The sequence below is a fragment of the Taeniopygia guttata genome, chromosome 1 (genome assembly GCF_048771995.1).
Source record: "Taeniopygia guttata chromosome 1, bTaeGut7.mat, whole genome shotgun sequence".
Taxonomy (NCBI): Eukaryota; Metazoa; Chordata; class Aves; order Passeriformes; family Estrildidae; genus Taeniopygia; species Taeniopygia guttata.
Window position 1 is genome coordinate 12,397,353 of NC_133024.1, and position 12,628 is coordinate 12,409,980.

The 12,628-nt window shown below is 37.9% G+C and overlaps 1 long non-coding RNA gene across 5 annotated transcripts in view; it reads right to left on the reverse strand.

Moving 5' to 3' along the window:
• Nucleotides 1–12,628, reverse strand: part of LOC140682222 (uncharacterized) — a 64,944-nt gene that overhangs the window by 33,911 nt on the left and 18,405 nt on the right. The window lies entirely within an intron of this gene.

Here is a 12,628-nt window from a genome sequence, read left to right on the forward strand (position 1 = left end):
TTGCAGTCTTTTCCTATCAGATGACCACTTGAGTTTCACAGGCTGCTCTACAGCTCTTTTTTACAATAGGGAACATTCTGCCCAAGCCCTGGCAAGTTGTCACTGATTGTTTCAAACGTTCTGTATTCAGCTATTCACGGAATGATTCACTGGCTTTTCAGACTGTAAGCCAGCCTAGTGTGTCAAATATGCTTCTGAAGATAAAGGCATTTGTAAATGTAAAGGCATCTGTAAACGCAAAAGGTGTTTAACTATGTATGCAGCCCTTACAAAGCACAGGCAGCAAGCGTGAGACTGCTCCCGGTGAGAAAGAAAGTAATTCAGCATCACTTTTCCTCTTTCTGAATTCAGACTGCAAAATAAAGATTTACTAGGCTCCCACATAATGAAGTTAGGAATTTTAACAATACATCAGTGCTGGCCTACCACTATTTTCTGCACCACAGAAATGTTAGCACTGTGTCTCCCAAGGAGCTATGATCCCTTTACAGTGTGAAAAGTGTATAAATACAGGGGCTGGGAGGCCTCAGTGGGCAAACCTACTGGCAACAAAACAATAAACACTCTGGCATATATTTATAGACACAAAATCCTGGCTTGCATTTGAATTAGTTTACTCAGGGAACAGAAAAGAACCAAAGGTTTGAGTGGTGGAAAAGGGCGGAGAGATCCTAACATTTCAATACTTAATTCCTCCCTAAAATTTCCCTTGAATCATGACTCCATTATCTTTTCACTTATTTCTTATATTTCCAGATCTCTAACCCAAAACTCTTAGAAAGGCAGAAGGAAAAGCAGAAAATTGTGAAGGCTGGAAAAAACATCTAAGGTCACTGAGACCAACAATTAACCCAGAATCACAATGTTCACCATTTGAGTAGGGCTGCTGGTATACGATTGAATTTTGCTTGGTGACCTGTTCTGGCAGTTTCCTTGGCACTCTTGGGTGGATCCCATCTTGCACCATAGACTCGTGTATGTCTCAGTGGTGTAGTAGACCCCAGCAAAAAACTTTTTCCCCCCAGTTAGTTCAACTGAAAAAAATTCATTTCTCTTCCTTTAGGATTAATGAAGACAAAGTGAGTGTGCACTGTGGAAGGTCTCCTAGTGAAGAAGGAGCATGAATATGCCCCAAAGCAACTCTAAGTTTAAATAAAACATGGTGTTAGCATGTTAACTCTTTTTCTTACTGACTCGTGAGCTGCATGTTGTACTATAACTCAGAAGGCTCCACAGAGATCTTTCACAGTTTTGAGTCTCCCCAAATCTTGTAAGTTATGTGTGAAATAGCAGATCATGTGGAGTTGAGAAAAAGAAGTGCAACAGGGAGGAACCAATAGGTATACACTGCATATTTTAAGTTTGGTGGTACCTCTTACTAAAAAAAACCCAAAAATGTGGTGCTGGGAGGACACACTATATATATTTATATGTAAGTGCACCCAAAATAGAACAGTCACAAAGTAGAAAAGTAAAACAAGTTGTAGAATTGTTGCATGCTCCAAGAAAAGACAGAAACCCCTTTAAAATAGGAAATCATTAAATTGAAAGATCAAGAAATAGCACAAGCACAAAACGCTGCATGGAGGGAATTCAAGGCAAGTAATAGTCAACGTGTACAAATGATGTGGCACAATGGATTCTGCCTACAGTGAAGAACTTTGTTATACCCACACCTACTTTCCAACTTCCCTAGGAAAATCAATGCCTTTCAGCACTTGCTGAGCCAAATGGGGAATGCCAATGAGACTCCAGTTTGTTTTGACACACCACCCAGTTACACCTCTGAAGAAACAGGCACAGAATTTGTCATCATAAAAAAACTTTGGGGGATGAAAAACTGTACGTTACAGTCCTGTTGGCAGTGCTAGCAGATGGCATGAAATTGCCACCATATGTGATTCCAAAGCATAAAACAATGCTGAAGGAACAGCTGCCTACTGGAATAATTGCTAGGTGTCAAAACTAGGATGGATGTCTAAAGACTTAATGAAGGATTGGCTGAATGTTGTTTGCAATAGGTGTCCAGGTGTGCTATTAACAGAAAGGAGAAATGCTTGTCCTAGACACATTCAAAGGAACCTACCACTAGCAAAGAGTAATGCCAGAGAAATTAAGTCTGTTCTCTGGTCATAATGGGAGGAGAACACTCACAGGGGCAGGTGGCTCCATGTATTAGCAAACAAACCCTTTGAAGACCATTTGAAATCTATTCAAAATGGCTCTAGAGATGTGATCATATTATAACTCCTAGAGAAAATAATGTAGTTCAGCACAATTCGACAGAATAATACCAGATAAACCCAGAAGCTGCAGATGAAAGTTCTAAGAAAGTCAGTTTTTCATTTTCCATGTCGGAATCAAAGGCAATTTTCTTGAGTTCAAAGAATTTGAGAGCAGGGAAAGCTCTGAAAATGAACAAGAAAGTGTATATGAGCAGGAGAGAGAATAAAGGGAAATGAAGAGTGATGAGACATGTAATAATTTTTGGTTTTGTCTATAACCTTCTATTTTGGATGGAAGGAGATGTTGCCTTCTGTTCAAACCTGTCATTTTTCCTGGTTGATATTGTAGATGACTCTGATGCTCAGTATCAACATCCCAACTGCAACTGCACCAAGAGGGAGCTCAGAGCTGCCTTGCAGAACTCCTGTGCACCATGAACTAGGACCAGCCACATGCCTGGGGAAGGGACAACAGTGCATTTTCTCCACTAGCTCCATTTTCATTTGACCTAGTGGAATTCAGCTGGAAATAACTGCATTATCAGAGCACCTCTGCCTTTCAGATGAAAGACAATAGCATAGGCTTACCTCTCACACAACAGCTCACATTTTCACAACATGGCCTCACCCATTCCTAAAAAAAAAAACCCCTCACTCAACGAAGAAACAACAAACCCCAAACCAAAACCCAACCCTTCCCCGCAAGCCCACATATATCTGAAACCAAACAACCAACCAATTCCAGCCATATAAGGTGTCTCTCCACAGGGTAAAAAAATTCAGTCAGAAAATATTTTTATGAATTTGTCATATATCCTCCTGGATTTTGGCCTATCATTCACATACTTTTTTTTTTTTTCTTTTTTTTTTATTCCCTGAACACAGGATTGCACTAGTGACTATGAGGTGACTTTGAAATGTCTTGGGTTTTAAATCAACAATGCACATAAGAATACAATTTTGTGCTACTTCTGTAGAAATATATCTAGGCAGGTATTTATAAACTCATAGGAGTTCTTACAAATCTTCAAAGCTTACCCACACTATTGAATTACTTTTTCCTATTGCAACATTCAGAGGCATATCAGTTGGAACATTCTGTTGTGGTAGTAGGCATTTCTGCATGAAAAATCTTCAGCATGAAGAAGTGCCTAACAAGAATATAATCGAGGCTGTATAAAGAGATCAACTGCTCCCTGCCATGCTTAATGTCGTCTACATTTTGTTAATGCTAGTTCCTCCCAGAAGCATCTAAAATTCTGAATTTAAACACAAGTTTAAATTCAGCTGGAAATTTTAAGACCTGAGGAGATTGACACTGTTCTTGCTCAGTTCTATTGGAGTAGCACTGGGAGCTGGTTCCTCCTTGCTGCTTATAAAGCATTCATTTTTAAGAGAGTGCTTTAAAAGTTCTCAAGCTGGAAGTTTTAAATAGACTAACTGGGTATTTGTGTCTTTACTACTTCCCAGTAGCTACACTAACTTAGTACTAAATCTTTCTTGGACTGATTTACTTCATCCTTAGCTGCATCCTTTGTCAGCATCGAAATTTGTCTTGGTAATTAAAAGAGCAGAGTTAGTGCCCAGACAACCATTTGAGTAGAGTGATACAAAGAAAAGACACCTTGGAGTCACCTTTGTTCACACGTGATTTTGGTGCGATTCTTACTTTGTGACATCACTTCCCAAACTCAGTCTGCGTTATTTTAAAATTAGTTCTTAGATCTAAAATTTAAAATGAAATGAAGTGGCACAATCATTTAACCTTGTGGCAAATAAGTTCAGCATTTGCACATGTTGAAAAATATGGAGTTGCTATATTAAAGCTAATTTAAATCTATCTTCAATATGGCTCATATTTATCACTTTTTAAGACAAATCTATGTGAAAGAAGTGTACCTTGGCTTCTTAAATATTGCAAAGGAAAGATGTTTAAATTTATAGATCCCACAGAAGCTTTAACTCTGTTCCCTATGCACATACTTTTTAACAAGACCTTTCAGTACATGATCACATGCAGCACTTATGGGGGAAACAGGCTGCTAGCTACTGCACATTGTCAGATTTATTGGGAGTGGTCTGGGAATAAGTGTTGCTTAGGAGGTGGTAAGTACCGCGTTTTGAAACAGGTAAAGCAATACCCCACTTCTGGCTTCCTGAGAAATGATCTCCCCTTTAGGATCAATTTTCTATTAAAACAAATAATTCTACTGAAATCAAATTTCAGGCAAGATAAACAGGTTCTTGGGTTGCCTTCTCTATCTCTGGAATATATGGGAGTATATTAAAATTATATCTTCCAAAAAAAAGATATTTCAGCACACTGGCAAGACAAAAAGCAGTACAGTCCAATGTCTGAAGGTTACTTCTGCAAATATTATTAGCCCTAGACCTAACTCTGTTGCTTTGTTGGCCCAAAAGAGATAATAATTATAAAGAGTTTAATACTTCTGTGACAGAATTGTCAGGACAAATACTTAATAAAAAGATTCCTTAAGTGCAATGTGGGATCACCATGAGATAAAGTGTGATGTGTGCATCTGACAAAAGAATTAACTTAATTACCACTGACAGTGGGATATTAATATTTCTAATTTATTTATTCACACTTCTATGTGTAGATAGTTTTTAGGGCCAAAGTTTTATTTTCCTTGTGTTAAAATTACTTGGAGATGAGAAAAAATTTCATCCCTCCAAAACTGCATTCACCATTAGACCTCCACTTCCCTTCCTGTGGTCTATGCAAAAGGAAATGTGGGTCTCAGTCTTGTTTCCAGTCTATGTAAAATCTTTTGCAACTCAGTCTCAGTGGGCCAGTTAAATAGCCAAAAAGTGAATTAGCATGGAGACAAAGGATGTCTCTGAACGTGAAGTTAGTAACAGATTTTTTTCAGAATAAAGAAGCATATGTTAGATCAGAATAACAGAGGCTTCAGTGTTGTATCACAGCAGACACGTGCAACTCAAGGAGATTCATAACAGACTTAGCAATGAATGAAGACTTATCCTCAGAGAAAATAATATAGTCAAGATCTCAGTGTTCTCTCACAAAGAAATCATTTATGCCAATTATAAACATGAATCGGAAGATACATGTCTTTGTTGTTTCAAAACTAAACATCAAAACATTTCATCTGAGAATGATGAAACAAAATGCTCCAATTCCTACAGAAAAGAAAAAGAAACATAAATCAGTTTTTAAGACTGAACATTGGAACAGATTCAGGACAAATTATTATTATTTACCTCCAAATGCTGCTTAATTTTAGCCATAAGCATTACACACACTGCTGATTGCTCCAGCTTGGTTGGTGAGGAGTATCAAAAACAGGAGCTGTTGCTACGGGGTTTTGTTCAGTTTATTCCAAAGCACAGGAACAAAGCCACAAAGCCAGGGTGAAACTACTCACCTGTTGGTTCCTGTTCTGCCACTATGGGAGCCTAGACATGCAGGCTTCATCTTTTCCCCCATAATCCAGCTGATCTGCAGGATCAAGCCTCAGGTGTTGGGAAATAAAAAGTGTGTCCACATGGAGAGGAAGCCTCTGTTGGTAGTCACAGTGCCGTAGCCCAGATTTACAGGAATATGAATGTGTGGATAGAAAACAGGGAAAATAAATGCTTTGTGATCCAAATTTGTGACTGTGCAGTGGAAGAGACAAAAAGCTTGAAGGTAAATTGCAGAAGATGGTATTTATGCAGATCTGTAGCACTATTGGGAAAGTAGCAGATCCCAAATGATCTAAGTGGCTGTAGCTTGCTGAGATGAACTATGGAGCAGCCTAAGCTTTCAGGATCCAGGAATTGCTCTTGAGGAAGGGAAAGGAAGGGATTGAAGCAAGCTACCTCCTCTGTGTGACAGGTCTGACACAGACCTGAAGACTGCTATCAAGAGAAGAACTCATGCCTTCTAACTCTGGAAAGCATTGTTCAAACAGGATAGGACCTTGAGTTTTTTACAGCGCTCTAAACTCTGAGAGTCAGTTCTGTATTTGCCAAAATAGAGCTTGGACTTTATGACCTTGAGACTGAGCTGTAAGGGTCCCAGAAATATCAGAAATAGATAAATATATTACTTCTCGGTATTGCAGATGTTTTTCTGTCAGATGTTTTCTGTCAATTGTCTCTGGGATCTTTTCTCAGAAAACACACTGAAGTGTCAGTGTTGTCTGCAAACCTCAGTGAAAACATCAGTCATTCTCATTAAAGAGCTTCCAGAAATTGTTTTTCCTTATATACTGTTGACCATCAAAGAATATATTGGAAAAGACCGTGACCTGCTGTTGGGATGATGTTAAAAAACTGAAATCTGGCAAATATTGACCATTTATGCTTTTGGCAGAAGTTATTGTTCCAAATTCATCCACATATTAAATATGTATCCATATAGCTAAAGAAGAAACAAGACTCTTAGGACAGTATTAACAACAGAAAGTAAGAGCCCAATTAAAGGGAACTGCTCTTAAAGAGAAGATCCTGCTGAGAATTTGTTTCAGAGGACAGGTTGCCAAAACACCCACAGCAAAAAGAGCCAAAAGTTGCAACACAGTTTAATACCCACCACTCTATGCTTTGTTTGCAATCTCCCTCTCCAGATTTTTAATAGCTGGTGACAGAGGCACCTGGGTTTTGTCCCTTCCTCACTTACACTGCTGAAGGGAATTGATGCTTTGTCCTTTCCTCTATCTGCTGAGCATGTGTTATTTAACAAAAGCGTGGGGAATATCTGGGAATGACAGCACTGAAATGATATTCATAAGGAAAATAAAATCTCCAGTTCTAGCACCAAGACAATATAATAATAACAATGAACTTCAATGACTAATGGCCCAAGCTATAGGGTCAGGAATTTGGGGAAAGCATGGATATAACATTTTCCCATTTGACTGAAGTCTTCAAGTATCAAAATAAAAGGCAATGCCATTCCTCTCATAGCAAATCTAAATCCAACTCAGCAAGCAAATGCCTTTTAAACACTCAAATCAATGGAACATATGAATGGGATAATGAGATGCTGTTAGCTTTTCTTGATCCACTTGTTCAAAGGATGATTTCTCTAAAATGCTTACATTTAGAGAGAGAAGGTAAATGCCTTACATTTACCTTCTCTCCTTCACATTTTTTCCCAGACTAGGCAAATTATATGATGTAGAACACTCAACCAAATAAAAAGTAAAAGGCCTTGGGAGAGGTCAAAGGCCTTGGTTTCTAGAAGCACATAAGCAAATTAGTGACAGATTCAACACTGGCAACAGAAGTCATTGCTTACAGCCACCCACAAATCATTTCACATGTACGCTTTTTTCAAAGTGAAGAAGATGAAAAGAGACATGAATAGGTTAAAACCATTTTAAGAATTTTAACCATTAACCATTTTAAGAATTCCTAACATCTCAGTTTAGATTTCGATCTCAGTTATCAGTCATACTTCTGGATCAAAAAGTCAAATAGTTTAGATATTAATTTCAAACATTTTTGCCTGCTTACCCAGAATTGCAAGGAATAGCATACAGGTACCTCTACATATCAGTTACTTTTGTAGATAATAGTTTTTTATGCTCATTTCATTTACAAAAATCAGGCTCCAGAATGAGTTACAGTCCTCTATTAGAAAGTAAACCAGCAATTTAATACTTAATGATGCCCAGTAATTTCTTCATTATCCTTTTTTCTTGAGTCATACAGAATCTTTTGTGCTAAAATCTCTCAGTAGGACTCCACCAAAATTTTTATGATCAAATTTGCTTATCCTTCCTTTTGCTAGAAATTTCCAGGTAGGCAGAAGTATTCACGCTACCTTTTAAGCTAAAAGAAGATAAAAAAAGATACAAAAAATTCCTTCAGTATCTGTTCTTTGAATTATATGAAACTCCATTGGCATTTGCTCCTCAAACCTTGATTTCATACACAAAGAGGCACCCTAGGACTTCACTTTAAGTCATCACAAGTATCACCTTTCAGAGAAGACAAATAAGTAAGCCTATTTTTGCAATTTACTTCCACCGCTCCCGAGTAAGGAGGGAGACAGACTTTGAATGTCTTTAATGGAATGGCCACAATTTTTAATTATGTTCCTTAGCTTCTACTCATATTGGAGTTAATCCTACTGCATCATACTGTGTTATTTCCATTGATTACAATGAGCTTTGGATCCAGCTGACTGAGAAAGATAAATCCTGGTGTTTGTCCAGCATGTTGAATTGTTATGCTTTAGAACATTTTATGCAGAAAAAAGTATTCCCAAATACAAAATCATCACTTTTGCAACCTGATAGAATAGAGAAGTAGGGGAACCAAAGAAAGAGACTGAAAGCAAGAACAAGAGGGGAACAGCAACAGTGACAGAGAAAATAAAGTGACAGCAGAATTTAAACTCTGCAGAGTTTCAGAGTGTAGGGGCACAACAGGAAGGTGAATTTGTCTCATTTTTTCATACAGTTGCCAACTGATGTTTTTGGTGGGGAAGGGAGGCCATTTCTTCATTACTAAACTTAGTGAGGAACAATATAAGGCAAAAATAAGCTATAAATACACCTCTTTAGGAACTTAAAAAGTCAGTGAAGATGACCTTGACAAAAACTTAGATTATTAAAGCCAGGCAAATTTTCTCAATGTATATACATGCATATATGTATTGATAAGGGTTAGTCCAAATTTAAACTAGAGAATTTTTTTCCATGAAATATTTTTTAAAATACTCAACTGCTTCAGCAAGAGCAATATTTAGAAAATGTTAACATTATCAAGAGATGCAAAATAAAGGTTAAAATTAAGCTGACCTTCCTACTTTGGAATTTACACTATTTTGGAGCTGTATTTCAAGGCTTTGAGTGTCTATGAGACTCTCAAATACAGCACTGGTTGCATACTCTTCTTCTCTTGGGCATCAGAAATGCTGCAGCAAGGTTAAGAAACTATAACAAGGATTCAGTGAAATTACCTTGTATGTACAAAACAATTAATAACTTATATCTCAAAATGCTGATGGAACTTGGAATGATCACAGCTTTGTCTTCTATAAATCTAATGGAGCCGAGTCTGTTCCCATATTACTGGTAATAGCCCAATGGGGATTTTGCCACAGGGATGAGGAAGGACAAAGAATGTTAATAAAAACATGTATAATAATAAAACAACTGAAATACTCTACCTCTCTGTCATGGTTTAAATCCAAACAGTAACCAAACCCCATAGAGCCACTCATTGGTGGGTCTCTTTTAGAAGCAGAAAAAGCCTTGGCTCTATATAAGCCCTGTTCAACAATAACAGAAAAGATCTCTGTGTGATCAACCCTATTTCCAGCACAAATCCAAAACACAGCCACACCCTTACAAGCCACTGTGAAGAAAATTAACTCTACCCCACAAAATCCAGCGCAGCACACCATATAGATATGGCATCTATGAGGTACAAAAAATAATAGGATCTCCCATTAATAAGATAAATTGTCCATGGACTGGATCCACTGGGGAATTTCCAGTGCTTGATGAGAGGGTTGGGAGAAAATGCATTTTCCACCACAGTGCAAGAGGGTGACCTGCCTTGTCACCCTGATCACCACATTGCTGATTTGTATGGCTAATGGCCATCTCTCTGCAACATCAGGGCTGAAAGAACATTGCAAGCTTATTAATTAGATAGAGCATAAGGAGCCGGTACATTTGCTGCAGAAGCAACTTCGTTTGAAGGTTATCACCTTGATTTCTAAGGCTTTGACCTATGACCAGTATTTGCCTTTGCTGCTCACAAAGAATGCTTATATTACACCCTTGCAAAACAATTCCTCTGAAGCATGGCTAGCCAGTCCTACATGCTCTACAGAAATACAGAGCCTAGAAATAATCTCTCAGTACCCAAACTTGACAGCAATCTGCTGAATATTATGTCAGATCTGTCTACACAAACTGTTATCAGGTTACGGGTACATATATTCTTAACTTCTCTTCCTTGTCAAGTAAAGTTATCTTTTTGGTGATATACAGAAATGCTGACATTCTTTTTCAAAATTCATTTCCCATAACACAACACTATGAAGTAACCTAGTCAAAGACAAACTTCTCTGCCTAGATATATACAAAAAAAAAAAAAAAAACCCAAACCTGTTCTGAGTTCAGTGTCTACATTAATCTGGCTATTCTGGACCAAGACACAAGTAGGATTTCAAACACTCCTTAGTATAGTATTGCTTCTTGCTTCTTGAAGTGTGAACCATCAGTGTGATAGATACTGTGGCTCAGCCACAGACATTTATTTCCCTTATTCACTGTATCTGCATAGGAGCTGCCTAGTCTGGCTTGGTAAATTTATAGTTCTGGGTCCTTGCATTGCTGTGTTTAGTCTAACAATGACCAACTTTCTTGTTATTCTGGATATAAATAATTTATTTCCCAACACATAAATTGGAATATATTTAGGATCCATCCACCTTGAAATATGATGTGGTTAAGGAGAAAAGAAAGTATCACTATGTAATTGAGTCAGTGAGGTGAATGAAGATTCCTCTACAAGAGCAGAGAATAATAAAACTGTAACCAAAATGAAGGAAAATGAAGTTTTCTGTCCACAAACAATCGTACCAATGCATATTAGAAATGCACATAATAATTCATGAAAACATTCTTTGCAGCAACAAACAGATTTCCCTAGTGATACTGCTTGTATGACATTTCAAGTACACAAGTCTGAAGTGCTGGACCTTGAACCCATCCACCCTGAGTCTCCCCTACTCCCAGGTACCCAACAATGGATGCCCTGGGTAAATGTGGGAGAATGTAAGAGGAAAATGCAGTAGCATGTGGACATATGGACATGCACACAGATGCATTTCCTCATAGTTCTTCTTCAGCCTTCAATAACCCACAAATCTGTTACTTAAAGCTCAGTTGGCCAAATCACAGTAACAACCAAATAAACAAAATATACAGTTAGGAATAGCAGAGACAGACCTGTAGAAAGTCTGTAGAAAACATTTGGAGAGGTCCCCCAGGAGTCACTATATACACTTTTCTAACACCACCAACTTGACACTCATCTGTGGCCAGGTAGGATGTTAGGAATACTGGGAACACGCAAAAAACAGCTGATGTAACTTTAGTATTTTATAAACACAGTGTGCATTCACTCTTCTGAGTGTTAAATGTTAGTTTAGTCAGCCCACCTCCAAAAGGATACAGCAAAACAAATTTAACAGGTATAAATCTTAAAATGTTAGAAGTGCTTAATGACCTCTTAATTATAGTAAACATAAATGGACTTTAGCCCTTCAAGGAGACAGCAAATGGAAATAAGTTAGAATTAAAACAGTCAGAGAAAAACCTGCATCCCCAAGTGTGATCACTATTCTCTGTTGTTTCCTAAATTTGTGTATAACCTAATGTTCATTTCTAAGCATCCAGTACTGGTCACAGTCAGGCAGACGGCATGATGTCAGGTAAACTTCAGGTATAAATGGCACGGCTTTACATTAAAATAAATAAATAAATTGAGATTAATTTCTGTTTTTCTTCAAAACAAAATTTTCTAAAAATTTCACAGCATGTTGTAAACTAAGTGGGGGCAACACTGATATGGCTGTGGAGTTTTCTCCTAATATATTTGTTTCTTCCATGTGACAACTTTGTAGGGGAAAAAAAAGACAAAAAAGGAAGCTGCATTTTCCCACTAAACACCAGCCTTCCCTATCACATCTTGCAAAAGTCTGTAACACTATTCAATCAGTCCAAAGCCTGGGATTGCAGAGACCGTCGACAGAAGAAGTAGAGGACTGCTGGAGAAAAATTATTTCAATCCACTTTCAGGATAAAAGATGAAATACAGACAAAAAGCACTCAGTAGCATCTTGTGCTTCACAGCCCCTGTACAAATGTGATCTTCTGAATGACCTGTATTGCTGGGGATTCAATCAAAAGACGTTTAATGGTTGGCACGGGAGCAATGAAGTCATGGTGGAAGGCAGTTGGGTAGGTGGTATTTGGTAGCTCATTACATGGCAGGTGATGGTCCAGAACATTTGCCTTACTTAAATATCAAAAGTAAAGGTATCAAACTGGAACACCTCTCCTATGAAAACAGGTTTAGAGTTGGGTTGTTCAACCTTAAGAAGTCTCCAGGGAGATTTTACTGCAGCTTTTCAGTATACAAAGGAATTTCTTAGAAAGACAGAAGCTGATTTTTTACCACTGTCTGTAGTGACAGAACAAAGAGCAACGATTTTAAACCCAAAGAGGGCAGGTGTATGTAGGGCATAAAAATGAATTGTTTTGTGATAAGGGTGGCATGACACTGGAATGGGTTACACAAAGACGAAGATCTACCATCATAGGAGGTTGGATGAGGCTTTGAGCAACCCAGTTTAGTTGCCCCTGCCTGTGGGAGGAGGTTAAAATAGATGATCTCTGAAGATC